Source organism: Ahaetulla prasina, chromosome 6 (assembly GCF_028640845.1).
Source record: "Ahaetulla prasina isolate Xishuangbanna chromosome 6, ASM2864084v1, whole genome shotgun sequence".
Lineage (NCBI taxonomy): Eukaryota > Metazoa > Chordata > Lepidosauria > Squamata > Colubridae > Ahaetulla > Ahaetulla prasina.
The window spans coordinates 13,318,020-13,338,759 of NC_080544.1; the positions used below are offsets into that span (position 1 = coordinate 13,318,020).

Sequence of the window (20,740 nt, forward strand, 5' to 3'; positions counted from 1 at the left end):
GGAGTTGCCATGGTAACGGCTTCACAGTACTCCACAAGGGGGCTGTTTCTGGTAAGAGGAAAATCCAACATTAGAAATTATGTTTGGTCCGGACATTTTCAACAAGGCTTTGATTTGTCTTAAGGACAAATGTATGGCCATGATCAATAAAACATTACTGCAACTTGGCCCGCCTACACCACTACGAGACTGACATGATGTACATCACACAGATTACAAACAAGGAAAGAATTACAACATCAAACAGTTTAGAAGCCACTTCTAAATCAAGATCAGAAAAAAAAAGTACCAAATGATCATGGATCAGCTAGCAAAATAACAAGGTGGTATCATTTTACTTGACGCTTCTGGGGCCACAGGAAAAACATTTTTAACTAATTCAATTCTCACTGAAATCAGGGCTGAGGGTGAAGTTGCTCTTCCTATTTAATACAGGATTGGGATAAATAAATACTCGGGCAACGCCGGGTTATCAGCTAGTAGAAAATAAAAATGCATTTCCTTTGCCGATTGTATAACGGAACAAGAACAAGAACAGCAGCTACATTATAACAAGGTCAATCTGTTTGCAAACTGAAAGAAACGTGCAATTTGCTGAACTGTTTGCCTTCCGCAGGTTTTATTTATCTATTTATTTATTTGTCAATCATATATAAGATAACAGGTAAAAGTATAAACATAATTTGGATACATGAAAAGGGTAAGTAAGAAAGGAACATTAGGACAGAGACACTAGGCACGCGGGTGCACTTATGCACGTCCCTTACAAACCGCTTAGGAATGGGGTGAGGTCAATAGTAGACAGTTTAAGCTTAAAGTTTTGGGGGTTTGGGGAAGAGACTACATAGTCAGGTAGTGCATTCAGCTTCGCCAAAGTCTGACATGCACCTCTCCTTGCATTTCTGACTTCAGGAAAATAGGGTTTTTTTTCTTCTTCTTCTTCTTTTCAGCTATGCTTTTTGAGTTGGCTTAATGAAGATTTTAAGGAAAGTTCCACTGTGACAGCTATATTGGACTGACACGTGTCAGCTAAAAGTTTAGAGCAGGGGGGTCCTGCTGTTTAGAAGAATAAACAAAATTAAGAATGGGGGGAGATAAACATGTTGCGGTTAATGTAACCTTTGAGTAAATGCATGAAAACTATCAACGCGTCGAAGACTGAGAATGCTCAGAATAATATAGGAGCAATAACATGATATATTTTGGAAAGTGCTTCAGGAAGGATCCAAAGAACTGAAGTGCAATCAAGGACAGCAGCATTTACTATCTTTCCTTCTTTAAATATATTTATTTATTTTATTTTATTTATTTTATTTTGTCACAACAATGTAGGTAGGTATCATACAAAAAGATTATGTAGTATATAAACACATATATGAGTAAATATAAGGAGGTATAAGCATATATATATATATAGGAAGAAGAAAAGAAAAAAACAATAGGACAGGAACGATAGGCACGTTTGTGCGCTTATGCACGCCCCTTATGGTCCTCTTAGGAATGGGGTGAGGTCAATGGTAGAAAGTTTTTGGTTAAAGCTTTTGGGATTATGGGAAGAGACCACAGAGTCAGGTAAAGTATTCCAAGCACTGATGATTCTGTTACAGAAGTCATATTTTCTGCAATCTAGATTAAAGCGGTTGACATTAAGTTTAAATCTATTAGTTGCTCTAGTATTATTGCAATTAAAGCTGAAGTAGTCTTTAACAGGAAGGACATTACAATAGATGATTCTATGAGTTAAACTTAGGTCTTGTCGATTATCCTTCCAGTGTATTTATTAATAGAGATACAATTTCAGTTTACAGTGTCCCTTGCGTATTGACCATAGCTAAGAGCTGAAAAACAAAGATTGGCAATTTTAAGATTTGTGGACTTCAACTCCCAGAATTCTCCAGTTGGCTGACTGAGGAATTCTGGGAGTTGAAGTCCACAAGGCTTAAACTTACCGAGCTTGGACACACCCTGCTTTAGAGGTAAGATTTTGCATCTCTCTGTCGTCCTCTAGTGGTGAACTAGATTCTATGTTTTACAATCTTTGTTTTTCAGCTCTTCCCTAAGGTTAATAGGCAAGGTACACAGTGAGAGAGAGGAGGGTGGAAGGGAGGGAGGGAGGGAGGAAGGAAGGAAGGAAGGAAGAAGGAGAAGGAGGCAGGAAAGATTAGATAGATAGATAGATAGATAGATAGATGGATGGATGGATGGATGGATGGATGGATGGATGGATGGATGGATGGATGGATGGATGGATGGATGGATGGATGGATGGATAGATAGATAGATAGATAATTGATAATGGATGTTTGCTAGATCAGTGGTCACCAACTGGTGGTCCGTGGACCACTGGTGGTCCACAAGAAAATTTTGGTGGTCCGCAGAAAAATTATTTGCATTTTAATAATAATAATAATAATAATAATAATAATAATAATAATAATAATAATAATAATAATAATAATATTTTAATTTTTATACCGCCCTTCTCCCGAAGGACTCAGGGCGGTTAACAGCCAGATAAAATACAATACAATACAATAAAACCAATTAAAAAACATATTCAATATGGCCAATAATTTAATTATAAAATACATAATTTTATGTATTTTATGGGCCGTGGGTGGCTCAGGCTGTAAGACAGCCTGTTATTAAACACAGCTGCTTGCAATTACTGCAGGCTCGAGTCCCACCAGGCCCAAGGTTGACTCAGCCTTGCATCCTTTATAAGGTAGGTAAAATGAGGACCCAGATTGTTGGGGGCAATAAGTTGACTTTGTATATAAATATACAAATAGAATGACGACTATTGCTAACATAGTGTAAGCAGCCCTGAGTCTTCGGAGTAGGGTGGGATATAAATGCAAATAAAAAATAATAATAATATAAAACCCCATTTAAAATCCAATTTAAAAACCCGTTTTATGCCAGTCCTGCTCGGAAGAATAAATACGCCTTCAGCTCATGCGAAAGGTCCGGAGGTCAGGAAGTTGATGGAGTCCAGGAGGAAGCTCGTTCCAGAGGGTAGGTGCCCCCACAGAGAAGGCTCTCCCCCTGGGGGTCGCCAGCTGACATTGTTTGGCTGACGGCACCCTGAGGAGACCCTCTCTATGGGAGCGCACCGGTTGGTGGGAGGCAAATGGTAACAGATTTTTTATATTGCAGTAAATCAGGAGTCCTCAAACTACGGCCCCTGGGTCGAATACGTGCAACGAACATTTATGTTGCTGCAGAGAGTCTCCCCCTTTGAGGTCTTTTTGTGTTGGTTGGAGGGGGGCAGAAATTCCGACTTGGGATCTGCTTCAGCCTCCTAGTGAGGGGCTTTGGGCGAAAGCTGGAGGGAAGAGCCACTGGTGGCAAAGAGCCAGAGGACCTTGTTCCAGTGGGACTGCATCATGGCATGGAACTGGCTGACCATGTCAGCCCGCTGAGCCTCCAGGTGCCGGTACCTGGCCTTGCACTCCCACAGGTCTTCCCTCTGCTTGGAAAGCCTATGCTCCTAGTCCTCAGTGAGGTGCTTTTACTGAGCCTCCTTCTCAGTCAGATCCAATTTAAACAGAGCTGTTTTGCCAACTCTTTCTCATGGTGGCTGCTTAGCTCCAACAACTGCTTCTTGTTGGGGCCCTAAGGAGCCTTGGTGGGGAGGGGAGGAGTGGCTGGGAGGGGAGGGGCAAGTAGTGAGTGACATCGAGTTGGCCACATCCACCCAGTCACATGACCACCTAGCCACGCCCACCCAGCCGGCAGGTCTTAGGCAGATCATATTAGTGGTCCGCGGGATTTAAAATTATGAATTTAGTGGTCCCTGAGGTCCCAAGGTTGACTCAGCCTTCCATCCTTTATAAGGTAGGTAAAATGAGGACCCAGATTGTTGGGGGCAATAAGTTGACTTTGTATATAAATATACAAATAGAATGACGACTATTGCTAACATAGTGTAAGCAGCCCTGAGTCTTCGGAGTAGGGTGGGATATAAATGCAAATAAAAAATAATAATAATAATAATAATAATAATATAAAACCCCATTTAAAATCCAATTTAAACAGAGCTGTTTTGCCAACTCTTTCTCATGGTGGCTCAGGCTGGTAAGACAGCTTGTTATTAACCACAGCTGCCTGCAATTACTGCAGGTTCTAGTCCCACCAGGCCCAAGGTTGACTCAGCCTTCCATCCTTTATAAGGTAGGTAAAATGAGGACCCAGATTGTTGGGGGCAATAAGTTGACTTTGTATATAAATATACAAATAGAATGACGACTATTGCTAACATAGTGTAAGCAGCCCTGAGTCTTCGGAGTAGGGTGGGATATAAATGCAAATAAAAAATAATAATAATATAAAACCCCATTTAAAATCCAATTTAAAAACCCGTTTTATGCCAGTCCTGCTCGGAAGAATAAATACGTCTTCAGCTCGCGGCGAAAGGTCCGGAGGTCAGGAAGTTGATGGAGTCCAGGAGGAAGCTCGTTCCAGAGGGTAGGTGCCCCCACAGAGAAGGCTCTCCCCCTGGGGGTCGCCAGCTGACATTGTTTGGCTGACGGCACCCTGAGGAGACCCTCTCTATGGGAGCGCACCGGTTGGTGGGAGGCAAATGGTAACAGATTTTTTATATTGCAGTAAATCAGGAGTCCTCAAACTACGGCCCCTGGGTCGAATACGTGCAACGAACATTTATGTTGCTGCAGAGAGTCTCCCCCTTTGAGGTCTTTTTGTGTGGGTTGGAGGGGGGCAGAAATTCCGACTTGGGATCTGCTTCAGCCTCCTAGTGAGGGGCTTTGGGCGAAAGCTGGAGGGAAGAGCCGCTGGTGGCAAAGAGCCAGAGGACCTTGTTCCAGTGGGACTGCATCATGGCATGGAACTGGCTGACCATGTCAGCCCGCTGAGCCTCCAGGTGCCAGTACCTGGCCTTACACTCCCACAGGTCTTCCCTCTGCTTGGAAAGCCTATGCTCCTAGTCCTCAGTGAGGTGCTTTTACTGAACCTCCTTCTCAGTCAGATCCAATTTAAACAGAGCTGTTTTGCCAACTCTTTCTCATGGTGGCTGCTTAGCTCCAACAACTGCTTCTTGTTGGGGCCCTAAGGAGCCTTGGTGGGGAGGGGAGGAGTGGCTGGGAGGGGAGGGGCAAGTAGTGAGTGACATCGAGTTGGCCACATCCACCCAGTCACATGACCACCTAGCCACGCCCACCCAGCCGGCAGGTCTTAGGCAGATCATATTAGTGGTCCGCGGGATTTAAAATTATGAATTTAGTGGTCCCTGAGGTCCGAAAGGTTGGGGACCCCTCTGCTAGATGATTGATTGATAGAAGATAAATAGACAGAGATAGATGATGGATGATAGAGGATAGTAGATTGATGGATGATTGATGGAAGATTGATAAGGTGATAGATAGAAAAAGAAAGAAGAAAGAAATGAAAGAAAGAGAGAGGGGGGGGAGGGAGGAAGAAATGTTTAAAGACACTCTGTGGCTGGCAGAGGCCAGATTTGAATAAAATACACTGAAAAATAGATTCCTTTGATCAGTTTCAAAGTCGGAGTTGAAACAAAACTGGCCTTCAGAGATTCTTAATGATGGAATTTCTTTGAAGGGGATTCCAACTCTATGATGCATTTCAAAAGATGGCTGCTTCCATTTTTCCAATTGCCGGAAAACGCAGCGAAGCTTTTCCTTCCTGCAATTAGCCATCTTTCTTCCCCTATTCCTTGGCTTCCTTGGTAATTTCACCCGGGGGCGGGGGGGGCGGGGTATAATTTTGGCTGCCCCACTTTTCAGCCACAGAATATTCGGGTTAAATGCAAATGTTAAAACCCTTGGACTTCAGCAGTAGTTCCTGCCATTCCTTTGCATTCACCAATCCTTTTCTTTCCTTCAGTTTTTCTTTTCTGTGTAGTTGTTTTATTATCTCTCGTCTGGAAACCGTGAATCATCGCTTTGATAGCTCTGATGATCTCTGTGCGTGGATATTGTTATCTCTTATGGTTACTCAATGTTCCCTAACAACTCTAGCTCTTTCATAATTGTTTGGGGTTCTACGTAAACTTAATAAAATTAAAATTTTGGCAGTATAAACATTTCCTTTATTTTATACAGATGCTCCCATTATTGAAGACAATTCTTTAGGGTTTTTTTTTCTTCCTCGCTGAGTTCTCCAAGGAGGAGACGGGTCCATTTCTTTCCTAAACATCTTGCTTTGCTCCTGATAAAAGTGATGGTCACTCTCTGGGTGTAATAAATCATATATTACAGTCCGGTACGTTCCCACAGAGAGGGACTCCTCAGGGTGCCGTCAGCCAAACAGTGTCGACTGGCGGCCCCCAGGGGGAGGGCCTTCTCTGTGGGAGTTCCGACCCTGTGGAACGAACTTCCCCTCGGACTTCGACAATTACCTGACCTTAGGACCTTTCGCCGCGAACTTAAAACTTATTTATTTCATATGGCTGGACTAGCCTGATTTTTATTTTTATTGGATGGGTTTTTAAAATTTTGTGATTTTACGGGGGAGTACGTTTTTTAACATTTTGGGCATTTAAATTAGTTTTTAAATGCTTTTTAATTATTGTTTTTAATTATTGTGTGTATTTATATTTTATCTGCCTGTTCACCGCCCTGAGTCCTTCGGGAGAAGGGTGGTATACAAATTAAAATATTATTATTATTATTATTATTATTATTATTATTATTATTATTATTATTATTATTATTATTATTATTATTATTATTATTATTATTATTAAACTTCCACACTACTGCCTCTCAGCACTGATGAAGGTGCCTAGTTTGGTAATGAAATATCAGAGAGCCCCTGTTGTGGCCTGCCAACTGCCAGCAGAGCTGGCGGCAGACTCGGACAATGAGGAGGTTGGGGAGAAACTTGGGCCAGTGCTGGAGTCTGGGGAAGGCTCTGATGGATGCTCTGCATCGGACGCAGAGATAGAGCCAGGGCCGTCCGACATTTCCCAGCCACCGGAGAGGCAGCTGCCTTTGGAGGCTGAGATGAGTGAGGAGGAAGAACAGCTGGGGCCTGTTCCAGATGCACATATGCACAGAGCAGTTAGAAGAGGTGAACAACAGAGGACAAGGAGTCAACTCGGGAAGCAAGGCACACACGGACACTGAATGGCCCCTCCCTGGCTGAGGAATAAATAAAAGGAAAGGGGAGTGGTGGTCGTAGGAGACAACCATTCAGATTTCAGAAGATTTGCTCATCGTGGTTCGTGCCTCAGAGACTGCTTGCCAGAGCTTAATTTACAGCTTTGTGGCTGGAAGCTCCCAGCCTGGTAATTATCTCAAGGAACTGATAAGGTCTGTTACTATAGTTAACTCTCTGAAGGTCTATTGCCTGGACCTTTTGGTGGGCAAATGCCATTAATTCACAGAAGAAATAAAGAGAGGTTTTTCGGGGCAAGGAGTCTGTTCCTTGTTTCTGCTAAGGCTGGGTCAGAACAGCCCCAAGAATCCAATTTCCACTCCATTTTAATTACACGTTTTAAAAAATGCCAGACTTTTCTTTTCACAGAAATTCTGAATCAAATATTCCTGCAATGCTAAATCTCTTTTCCAAGATTCCAACAAGCAGAGAGCTAGCTGAATTTAGAGCCTCCGATCATTTGTTTTCTTGGACATCTGTTTATTTAGTTGATCATGTGAGATGGATGGATCCTAATTTACAGTCACATTTGTTCGAGAAACAAATCCTTTCCAAAATGATAACTCCCATATTTGCCCCACTCCCTCCCCCGGGGCACACCCTCAAACACAGTCAACTGGAGATCTTATTCCAAAAAATTGTTAATAACATGACCCAAAAACAGATCAAGGTCCAGGCAGTCTCTCAAGAATTGGACATGACTGTATGGAATTTTTAAAAAATTCCAACGATATATGTTAATAGAATTCTTGCAACAGTTATGCAGCATAATGATGACGATTATGCAGACTGGAAATAAGAGAACTGAGACGAGGTTACTTCCAGATCATAAGCCTTGGCTTCCCTTTTAAATTAATCTGAAATTGATGCTAGACTGATTTCCATGTTTAGTTGGGCATCAGGATACCATGTCTAAGGGTGTAGTTCAGTGGTAGGATTCAAATAATTTAACAACTGGTTCTCTGCCCTAATGACAGGCTGGGTGGGCGTGGCCAGGGGTATGACAGGCAGCACTCAGCCTCCTGTACCCCTCTGAGAACAAAAATAGGCTGTGCGGCAGAGACCCGATGACCAGCTGGCTGGTGGGAGTCATGCGCGCATGCACAGTGGAGCTGAACTGGGGCGACGGCTCACGTGCCGAGAGAGAGGGTGCTGCGTGCCACCTGTGACACACATCCCATAGGTTCGCCATCACGGCACTACCCAGCCAAGATATCTGAAAAAACATCTTGAAAGAATATCTCAAATATGTATGTATGTATGTATGTATGTATGTATGTATGTATGTATGTATGTATCTTAAGAAATAAAACAAAGAAGAGGAGAATCAATCTCTTTCCCAAAGCACAAACAAGGCAGGACATGAATCAATGGATGGAAACCGAACAAAGAAAGAAGCAATCTAGAACTAATGTAACATAACATAATAACAGAGTTGGAAGGGACCTTGGAGGTCTTCTAGTCCAACCCCCTGCCCAGGCAGGAAACCCTACACCATTTCAGACAAATGGCTATCCAACATCTTCTTAAAAATTTCCAGTGTTGGAGCATTCACAACTTCTGCAGGCAACTTGTTCCACTTATTGATTGTTCTAACTGTCAGGAAACTTCTCCTTAGTTCTAAGTTGCTTCTCTCCTTGATTAGTTTCCACCCATTGCTTCTTGTTCTACCCTCAGGTTCTTTGGAGAATAGTTTGACTCCTGTTCTTTGTGGCAACCCCTGAGATATTGAAACACTGCTATCATGTCTCCCCTAGTCCTTCTTTTTATTAAACTAGACATACCCAGTTCCTGCAACCGTTCTTCATATGTTTTAGTCTTCAGTTCCCTAATCATCTTTGTTGCTCTTCTCTGCACTCTTTCTAGAGTCTCAACATCTTTTTTACATTGTGGCAACCAAAATTGAATGCAATATTCCAAGTGTGGCCTTACCCAGGCATTATAAGGAGAAGAAATTAAGGAGAAATTTCCTCACAGTGAGGGCAATCAACCAGCGGAACGGCTTGCCTCCAGAAGTTTTGGGTGCTTCATCACTGGGGTGTTTAAGAAGAGACTGGACAACCATTTGTGGAAAATGGTATAGGCCAGGAGTCTGCAACCTTAAACACTCAAAGAGCCATTTGGACCCGTTTCCCATAGAAAAGAAAACACTGGGAGCCACAAAACCCTTCCTGTGCCCGACTATTTCTTGAGTGGCCACAAAACCAGCATAGGTAGTTGAATTAAATGTTATCTTCTTCTTCTGAAACTTTTCTTTTCTTGGATTTATCCATGGCTGGCCTACCGGGGGTTGAAAAGTTCAGTCACTAGCATGCCGGCGGGCATCGCACATTGGCAATTGTGACACATATTTTGAGTAACAGGGAGTCGCAGCAGAGTGGTGAAAGAGACACATGAGGCTCCAGAGCTGCAGGTTCCTGACCTCTGGGTAATAGGCTTTGCTGCTTGAGCAGAAGGTTGGACTAATCCAGTGGTCACCAACTGGTGGTCCATGGACCACAGGTGGTCCACAAGAAAATTTTGGTGGTCCGCAGAAAAATTATTTTGCATTTTTTATATTGCACTAATCAGGCATTCTCAAACTACGGCTCCTGGGCCGGATACATGTAGTGAACGTTTGTGTTGCTGCAGAGAGTCTCCCCCTTTGAGGTCTTTTTGTGTGGGTTGGAGGGGGGCAGAAATTCCGACTTGGGATCTGCTTCAGCCTCCTGGTGAGGGGCTTTGGGCGAAAGCTGGAGGGAAGAGCCACTGGTGGCAAAGAGCCAGAGGACCTTGTTCCAGTGGGACTGCATCATGGCATGGAACTGGCTGACCATGTCAGCCCGCTGAGCCTCCAGGTGCCGGTACCTGGCCTTGCACTCCTACAGGTCTTCCCTCTGCTTGGAAAGCCTATCATTGTAGTCCTCAGTGAGGTGCTTTTACTGAGCCTCCTTCTTGGTCAGATCCAATTTAAACAGAGCTGTTTTGCCAACTCTTTCTCATGGTGGCTGCTTAGCTCCAACAACTGCTTCTTGTTGGGGCCCTAAGGAGCCTTGGTGGGGAGGGGAGGAGTGGCTGGGAGGGGAGGGGCAAGTAGTGAGTGACATCGAGTTGGCCACACCCACCCAGTCACATGACCACCTAGCCACGCCCACCGAGCCAGCAGGTCTTAGGCAGATCATATTAGTGGTCCGCGGGATTTAAAATTATGAATTTAGTGGTCCCCGAGGTCTGAAAGGTTGGGGACCCCTAGACTAGAAGACCTCCAAGATCCTTTCCAACTCTTGTTATTCTGAAAAGTCCAACTGGCAAAAAAGACAAGAAGGGCAAAAAATAAAATAAAAAAATAAAAAAAAGGATAAATAACCTTTCCCAGTGCTCCGTTTTCTTCAGCCCATACAGACCTCACCACAACCTTGTATAACAGGTTGTCTCAAGACTGTGGCTCATGGCAGCCCGTTGTGCCCCAAAGCCCTCCTTACCTTTTCAGAAGTTGAGACAGATTTCTTTGAATGTTTGGAGCCAGGCATGGCGCTAGTGGGCTTTTTTAAAAGGTGTCCTCCAGAAGAAGAAGTGGAAGAAGTGATGAGAGACAAAAGGATTTCAGCACTCCAGAGGGAAGTCTGAAAACTGTCCAGCAAACTGATTGGCTGGAGAATCCAGAAACAGACCACAAGCAACCAAGGAGAGACCAGTCTTGAGGTCTATTTAAAAGGTCTGAAGCCAAGGAAGCTAACAGGGAGAAGGGAGGCAGCAAGGAGGGGCTGACCTGTTTCAGTTACAAACTGAAAGCAGGCAGAAAGAACTGAAAAGGAAACAAGCACAAGAGAGGAGAAATGAAAGTGGAAACTTAAAAGACAAGCAAGAAGAGAAATCAATCAGGTAAGAAAGGCAGAAGAAAAGGAAAAAGAAACTTAGGAAGAAAAGAGAAGGGGGAAGGAGCTGGTAATAGAGATTTAAAGCACACACACACACACACACGTAAAGTGTTTTTCTGTTGAAGCACCTGGTCTACCCCAATATGAGAGGGATCATACTGCTTCCCTTTCGCCTTTCAGCTCCAATCCAGGAGCCCTTAAGCAAGATCTATACTAGTCCCCCTTTATTTTTTTATTAGCAATATATGTATGTATGTATGTATGTATGTATGTATGTATGTATGTATGTATGTATGTATGTGTTAGGAAATTGTTATTGCCCAACTGGTTGGTCAGGAAATATATAAACCAACATTGTGTGTTTGTAGCTAAAAGTATTATTGTTGTGTCTTGTCCCCTCTCACCGCAGCCGGGGTCTGCTTATCTGCTCCCGAACACGGAGGAATGTATGCCTCCCGGCCCCAGTCCTGGCTCCATGCCCAGACAAGCTGCAGAGGAGGGGGCACCTCCCGGTCCCAGCCCTGGCTCCATGCCCAAGCAGGCTGCAGAGGAGGGAGCATCCCCCGGCCCCAGCCCTGGCTCCATGCCCAGGCAAACGGAGCAGCTAGACCCCTCCCCCTCCTCCACAGCATGTGAGCCTGAGGAAAGTTTACTTCCAACAGCTGCTGATTGGAATGACCCTCGCATCAGAAGACTGGATAGGCGGAGGCAACAGAAGGAAGGGAGGGGCAGGCCTTAATGAGTGCTGAGTCATGGAGCCACACCCCATGGCCTATATAAAGGACTTGCTTTCTGGCATTCTCTGAGTCAGGCAAAGTCGAACTTATCTTGCTGAAGTCACTTACTGGTCTCCTGCCTGCTCTGAGGACTTTGCTAGGACTTTGGGCAGAGCTGCAGAGGCAAGCCTGATTCGGATTTCCCTGACCCGGCCGTCAGCGGAGGAGTGGGACACGACAATTATGTAGCTTTAAAAACCGTGTTGCATCATCATGCATCCTGATTGGCTGAGCCCTGTAGCCAATGTACTTAAGGAAAGCTGAATTATGGTTTGTGTAGATTGTTGTTGTTAGTTGCGAAGTCGTGTCTGACCCATCGCGACCCCATGGACAACATTCCTCCATGCCTTCCTGTCCTCTACCATCCTCTGGAGTCCATTTAAACTCATGCCGACTGCTTCAGTGACTCCATCCAGCCACCTCATTCTCTGTCATCCCATTCTTCTTTTGCCCTCAATCTTTCCCAGCATTAGGCTCTTCTCCAGTGAGTCTTTCCTTCTCATTAGGCGGCCAAAGTATTTGAGTTTCATCTTCAGGATCTGGCCTTCTAAAGAGCAGTCAGGGTTGATCCTCTAGGACTGGCCGGTTTGATTGCCTTGCAGTCCAAGGGACTCGCAGGAGTCTTCTCCAGCACCAGAGTTCAAAGGCCTCAATTCTTTGGCGCTCAGCCTTTCTTATGGTCCAACTTTCACAGCCATACATTGCAACTGGGAAGAGCATAGCCTTGACTATACGCACTTTTGTTGGCAGGGTGATGTCTCTGCTTTTTAGTACGCTGTCTAGATTTGCCATAGCTTTCCTCCCCAGGAGCATAGTGTCCATAGTGTGGATACTACACTATTTTACCTGCTGATATGCTGTAACTCTATATTTGATCTCTATGCATAATCATTGCTAGATCATGGCTATTTATTGCTTCTTTAATATTTATTGACTGTTTTTATATTGAACTTTGTTCCTGAATGAAACTAAAGAAGATCTGTTTTATTGTATTTTTCTACAACTGGTAAGAAGATTTTATATTTGAAAAATATACCTGGACTGATCTTTGTCTCACTTTGTATATGTATGACTTGGATTGTTTTTGAACTATAATTTTGCTTTTTTCCCAAAAGTAAAATATTATTAAAACCCAGTTTGTTTGTATGTTAACTGTTATTATCCACAATCATTCTCAGTCGCTTTTGTGTGTAAACTCAAAGGATAATCTGCTCAATAACACACAACATTGGTTGTGAGATAAGACTACCTTAACTCTCTCTCTCTCTCTCTCTCTCTCTCTCTCTCTCTCTCTCTCTCTGTGTGTGTGTGTGTGTGTGTGTGTGTATACATACCTTAAAGCAACAGAACATGACACTGATTTTGAAGAAACCAAATTAATCTCCAAAACTGAACACTACCACAAGAGAATAATTATGGAAGCCATCGAAATAGAGAAACACACCCACAACATTAATAAAAGTGATGATACCTCCCGCTTACCAGACATCTAGAAACTAGCCCTAGTCAAGAAACGAGTCCCAGCTACAAAAATTGACACCAGACCCAGGATAACACAGGACGCCACCACCAATCATCCTCACCAGATTCAAACCCAAACCCGTCCCATAGACAAAATACAACCTCCATCCAGAAGCCAGACCATGATTGTTATGTATCTTTAAATGTTTTGGCGGGAAACAAGCATGTTGCTGATTGGTTGAAGCCGCCGGTTAAACAGTATATAAGGAGAGGTTTTTCCCCAGCCAGGTTGCTGGGTTCACCCTATATTAAAGAGCTGTTGTCACTACCCTGGTCTCTAGCCTCGTTACTTCCCGAACTTAACACTGGCGACGAAGGTGGGATCTCGAGGCTAAGGAGCACCAGAACCGAGCTGAAGCACGGAAGAACCGAACCCAGCAAACTTAGGGCAGAAACGCGGAGATGGCCAGTTACACTCTGCCCGCCGTTTGACCCAGCCAGAGAAATGGGGAACGTACATGACCCGTTTCGAAAGCTTCCTAGAAGCAAACGAACTGCAAGGAGTTCCAGACAACCGCAAAAGGGCATATTTCTTGAGCCACTGCGGTCCCGAGGTCATTGACATCGCGGAAGCCCTGGCAGAGCCAACGCCGGTACAATCGGTATCGTGGCAAACTCTGCAAACCCTGCTAAAAAAACATTTTGCGCCAACGCCGTCCAAATACGTGCGGCGTTTTGAATTTGGAGAGCGCCGACAGCTAGAGGGCGAATCCATCAGCGACTACATGGCCGCCCTGCGGAAAGCCTCCAAAGACTGTGGGTACCGAGACCTGGACGAGGCGCTGCTAGAGCAACTCATCCGTGGGGTCAGAGACATGCGTTTGCGGAGGCGGCTGCTATCAAAAAGCAATCTAACGCTGGCAAACGCTCTGGACGAAGCCAGAGCGCATGAAATGTCCACCCAAGCGGCGGAGACTCTGCAAAAGCCACTCACACCGAAGGCGAGCACAAAATCAACCCCGGTGCACCAAGAAGAGATCCAGACCGAATCAGACGGCGAGGATGAGGAAGGGGTTTGTCGAACCGAGAAACGTGGCAAAGAAGACCGGGACGAATGCGGAAGTTGCGGAGGTCAACACCAGCGCCAACAATATAAGTTCAAGGACGCTACATGTCGGCGGTGCGAGAAGAAGGGGCACCTGGCTCAAGTCTGTCGAGCTCCCCAACCTTCCCGCCGAAAATTCAAATCAGCCAATCAGAGCGCGGGATCGGCAAGGCGACCCGTGATTGGCTCAAACAAAAAAGGCGCGAACTCAAATCAAACGACTGTGATAATAGGCCGCGCCTCAACCCGGGTGGAGAAGAAAATCTTCACCAAGCCAAAAATAGAAGGAGTGCCGTGCCGACTAGAAGTGGACACCGGATCAGCGATCACAATCATGTCCAGGGACACTCTTGCGAAAGTTTTGCCATCAGTCGCGAAACGCCACCTGCAAGCACAACGGCTACGAGTCCACGACTATCAAGGAAATCGCATCCCTGTTCGAGGGACCACCTCCGTCCGAGTCGAGTACGGACCACACAAGAAGACCCTGCCCATCACGATCGTCGAAGGGACCCTGCCAAGTTTGTTGGGACTAGACTGGTTCCGTGCATTGGGCATGGGAGTGACTGGCATCTACCGAAGTGACGTTAACCTTAAAGATGAACTCATGAGTGAATTCGAAGATGTGTTCAAGGACTGCCTGGGCAAGTACAAGGGGACCCCTATTTCTTTTAATCTAGACCCCCAGGTAGCCCCTATCCGAATAAAGGCAAGGAGGGTACCTTTTGCCCTTAAGCCCAAGATTGATAAGGAAATAGACAAGCTAATAAGGCAAGGGATACTGGTACCAGTCGACCATGCCAGATGGGAGACGCCAATCGTCACCCCGGTGAAACCAGATGGGTCAGTTAGAATCTGCGCTGATTACAAGGCAACGTTAAACAAAGCCTTGCAAAAGAGCGCTTACCCAGTTCCCGTAGTGCAACACTTGCTGCACTCATTGGGACAAGGGCAGATTTTGCTAAATTAGATTTAGCACAAGCCTATCAACAACTACCCGGCGAAACCACGCCAAGCCCAAACGATTGTGACTCATAGGGGCTTTCAAGTGTACCCGTTACAGTTTGGGGTGAGTGTGGCACCAGGTCTATTTCAAAACTTAATGGAGCGACTTTTGCAAGGGCTCCCGGGGTAGTCCCTACTTGATGATGTTTTGGTATCGGCAGAAAATTTAGAGGAATTGGGGAGCGATTGAGAAAATTTTGGGCATTTTCCGATCAGCCGGTCTAAAGCTTAAAGTGAACAAATGCCAAATCGGGTAGAATCCGTAGAATTCTTGGGCTACAGAATTGACAAAGAGGAATTCACCCACTGAGAGCAAGGTCAAGGCAATAAGAAAGGCTCCAGCGCCCAAAAACAAAACAGAGCTACAGGCTTTCCTGGGTTTAGTGAACTTTACGGTCTTTTAAAAATAAGGCAACGATTGCCGAACCGCTACATAAATTGTTGGGAAAGAATACTGTTTGGTCTTGGGGAAAGTCGGAAGCTAGGGCTTTCAAGCAGTAAAAACCTACTCTCGAGCGATAGCTTGCTAATCCAGTATCATAGCTCATTGCCATTGGTTCTAGTTTATGTGACGCTCCCCTTACGGAGTGGGGGCTGTGCTCAGCCACAGACTTCCAAATGGCACAGAAGCCCCAATAGCATTCTATTCCAGAACGATGTCCTCAACAGAGAGGAACTATAGCCAGTTGGACAAAGAAGCCCTAGCTATAGTGTCAGGGGTAAAGAAGTTTCACGAATACGTTTTTGGCAGAGACTTTGAAATTGTCACAGACCATAGACCACTGTTAGGGTTATTGGCTGGCGATCACCAACGCCTGTGGCACTTTCACCCGATTGACCAGATGGACTATCTTTTTGGCTGCTTACTCCTACAAGCTGCAGCATCGACCAGGAAAAGACCTGGGGCACGCGGACGCATTAAGCAGATGCCCACTGCCAGGGGCAATCGAGGACCCCACTCCGGGGGCACCTGTACTACTGATTGACTCTCTGGACTCTAGCCCAGTCACATCTAAGGAAGTGGCTCGGGCATCTTACCGGGACGTTATCTTGAGAACTGTACTTGGTTGGGTACAAAGAGGGTGGCCCGCTGCGCCGGGCGAGCGTTTTAAAGAGTTTGTGAAGAAGCGTGGGGAACTATCGGCTCAAGGGGGGTGCCTGCTGTGGGGGGATCGAGTGGTGATCCCGGAGAAATTGAGGGCAAAGGTATTGGACCTCCTCCACGAGGGCCACCCAGGGATCGTAAGGATGAAGGGGTTAGCAAGAAGCTATGTGTGGTGGCCCCTAATGGACTTAGAAATTGCTGAGAGGGTAGGGAAATGCCTGGCCTGTCAGGAGTCCAGACCACTACCCCCAACAGCCCCAGTCAGGGAATGGGAAAAACCCCAAGGCCCCTGGTCGAGAATCCACATTGATTTTGCTGGCCCCTTCCACGGCCAAACCTTCCTAGTGGTAGTCGACGCCTTCTCTAAATGGCTGGAAATCATTCTCATGAGATCCATGACAGCCGAGGCGGTAATCGCAGCCCTACGGCACCTGTTTGCAACCCACGGGCTGCCCGACACGCTAGTATCCGATAACGCCCGCAATTCACGGCAACCCAGTTTGAGGAATACTTGGCAGATGAGGGCATCCGACATGCCCTCTCTGCGCCTTTCCACCCTGCGTCGAATGGCCTTGCAGAGCGTTCCGTCCGGAGCGCTAAAGAGGCATTGTCCAGGCTCAAGCCAGGCGACTGGCAAACAAAGATAGATTTCTTTCTGGCCGCTCAGCATAGAACCCCAGCACTGCAACAGGCAGAAGCCCAGCCGAATTATTGATGGACGGAAGCCCGGTGCCCACTCGACTGTTTAAATCCCCACTACACACCAGAGGGTTACAAGGGGGAACTGGAAAAAACTAGAGAAATGGGCATAGGCGACCGAGTGTGGGCCCGCAACTATGGGGACGGCCCAAGTTGGCTGGCAGGGAAAATCATAAAAGCAACCGGCCCAAAGTCATACTTAGTTGAATTACAGGACAACCGAGTATGGAGGCGCCACATAGATCAAATAAGAAAACGAATAGCCGAACAATCCGAGCTAAATGAAACAGACCATGACCACACATCATTTGAACCCACAGCTGACCTTAACCCGGGAGAGGCGCAAGACTTAGCTGAGTCCCAGGAGGTCCAGCGACGCCATCAGGTTCCCCTTGGAAACAGCAGGGACGACTCTGCAAGTAATCCAAGGCCGGATGGCCTAGAAAAAGAGTCTGCAAGTAATCCAGGGCCGGATGGCCTATCAAAAGAGCTGGGAGGAGCAAAAAGCCCCTCCGACCAGCTCAACCCACTCCCAAGGACTGAACCGCGCAGGTCCGAAAGAATCAGGAGACGCCCAGGTTATTTGCGTGACTACGTCGAAAAATAACATGTAAATAATATGTAAATATAGGTAAAGTGTTTTCTGGGAGGGGAGGAGTGTTATGTATCTTTAAATGTTTTGGCGGGAAACAAGCACGTTGCTGATTGGTTGAAGCCGCCGGTTAAACAGTATATAAGGAGAGGTTTTTCCCCAGCCAGGTTGCTGGGTTCACCCTATATTAAAGAGCTGTTGTCACTACCCTGGTCTCTAGCCTCGTTACTTCCCGAACTTAACAATGATGGCATCACTAGCTGCTGCACCCCACTCCGATCCCCACGCAAAGCAAACTGACACATGCCATGAACACATGACAGGACCTCAAACTCGGAACCAGATCAGGGCCCAAGATGCTGCATCCCACACAAGATGCTACGAAACAGCTACCCAATCTGTAAACATCCACTCCATCAACCGATCAAGATGTAACAACACAGCCAACAAATCAGCTTACAGCAACTAAACAAGCATTCCACAACCCCCACACATCAGCATTTATAGAGAAACGGCAGTTATTACCACACTGTGCTCGCATAAGCATGAAGCCAAAAACTCCAGCCTGACGATGACGAGTGAGACCTCATCGAAATGTCACCTAGATACTTTCAACCTTACACAGGAAAAGACCCGAATATGCCAAACCTACATACCTATACCTGTGAAAACCTACGAAAACATCTATATCTATATCTATGTAGGTCTTTGGTTATTTGGTTTTTTTCTCCCACGTAAAATTAGAAGTGTCTTGGCGACGTTTTGACGAAGTCACATTTGTCATCTTCAGGCTTCAGCTTCGTGCTTCTAGGAGGAATATGTGATTGCAGCTGTTTCTTCCTTTTAACTGCTAGTGGGGGTTTGAACTGATTGGGTGGGAGCTTGGCTGTGTTCTGATTGGATGGGGTTTTTTTTGTGCTCTGATTGGATGGGGGTGTGTCCTGTTTGGGTAGGGGCTTGGTTCTGAGCACAACTAATCTGTCTGAGTTGCAGGGGGATTTGAGCTGGTGAGCTGCATTGCTGTTGTTTGGCTTCATGGTCGTGGTCGTGCTACATCTTCATGGTGGGTGTCAATCTGCTGCTATATCTCTATCTCTATCTCTATCTCTATCTCTATCTCTATCTCTATCTGTCTGTCTATCTGTCTATCTATCTATCTATCTATCTATCTATCTATCTATCTATCTATCTATCTATAGTGTGTTTGTGTATATACACACACACACATTCGGTAAATAAATATGTTCATTTAACTGGTGGCTGCCACAACAGATTTTAATTAAACAAATAGCATGAAGAGTGTGTATTTGTGTATATGTGTTATTGTGCGTCTGTCATTATTAAACAATTCTGGTTTGTTACCTTTTCCCAAATTCAAATCAAATTCAGACTCTGCCATGAATCCATCTGTTACTTTTAACCAGGTTAGAATTTGCAATATATCCAAAGAGAACCAAATGTATATGAGAACCTCATGGAGGCAAGAGGACTATTGAATAATCCAATGATGGCTAACCTTTTTGCCATCACGTGCCAAAGCGCGGAGAGCGGGTGTGTGTGTGTGTGCGCATGTGTGCTCACACCCATAATTCTATGCACCCCACCCCACTCCTGTGATTGCATGCGTGACCCCCCCATGCTGCACATGATGACAAGGTGGGATCAGTAGGCCCGTTTTTTGCTCTCCTGAGATTCCAGAGCCTTTCTAGGAGCTTGGGGAGGGCAAAAACGGCCTTTCCCACCTCCTGGGAGGCCCTCTAGAGGCAGGAAACAGTTTGTTTCCCTATTTCCAGTGGGCCCAGATGCCCCGAAAATCAGCTGGCCGGTGCACGCATGTGCGCCAGAGCTGAGCTCGCATGCCCACCAATATGGCTCCGTGTCCCATCTGTGGCACGCATGCCAAAAGTTCGCCATCATGGGAATAGTGTCTCCCTGATTTAGACCAGTGTTTTGCAAACCTGGCAATGTTAAGATGTGTGAACCTGTTCACCGAAGGACCTTGTGGGTGCTCCATCACTGAAGGTCTTCAAGGAGAGATTGAACAGGTTTTTAAAAAGAGTTAGGAAAGCCATCTGTCCAGAATGGAGTAGGGTCTCCTACTTGAGCAAGGCTTGCTGCATTAGAAGACCTCTAAGGTCACTTCAAACTCTGTTATCTTGTATTTTCAACTCCCACATGGCTGGGGAATTCTAGTAGTTGAAGTCCACAAAGTTTAAAGTTGCCAAGGTTGAGAAACTGTGATACAGAGGAACTCCTTGCTCTGTGGAAGAGCTTTGAGAGATGAAGACAAAGAAGAAGGTGAAGACATGGTGAAAGATGTGAAATGGATCCAAGAGGTTTCAGCCAGTTAACCCAGAGGATATGAGCAAAGACACTGGGAGATCAGCTCTGCCAACTCTCCAGGGATCAACTTCTGGTATCAACTCAAGTTCTCAGGGGGTCTTATGCAGGGATGAAATCTAAAAATTTTCCCTACTGGTTCTGTGGGTGTGGCTTAATTGGTGGGCGTGGCTTGGTGGTCAGATGACTGGGTGGGCGTGGCCAATAACAATAAATAATAAAAATAATAAACAAAGTATAAAAAACAATAAGTGGTACCAAAAACCATCTTTCACACTTTACACACAACACAACACAACACAACCCAACCCAACTGACACACACACAATGTAAAAGCAGCTGCACTTCACACAAAATGGCCCTAGCAATAAGCAGGAACCTCACACAGGCACAAAAAGCTCAAAAAACAACTTTCACACTTTACATACACACAACACAACACAACACAACTGACACACACACCAAAATGCCACATACAGCTTTGTGAGATTTTGTGTGTTTGTGTAGTTAGAGTGAAACACTACAGAAACACACCAAATCTCAGAAAGCTACACAAATATTTTATTTTATTATTTTATTTATTGATATTTAGATTGGGGTCTCCAACCTTAGTAACTTTAAGGTTTGTGGACTTCAATTCCCAGAGTTCCTCAACCA

The 20,740-nt window shown here is 45.5% G+C and overlaps 1 protein-coding gene across 1 annotated transcript in view; it reads right to left on the reverse strand.

Annotated features, from left to right (window-relative positions):
• The window catches only part of ZCCHC24 (zinc finger CCHC-type containing 24), a 189,396-nt gene that overhangs the window by 15,541 nt on the left and 153,115 nt on the right, over positions 1 to 20,740 (reverse strand). The window lies entirely within an intron of this gene.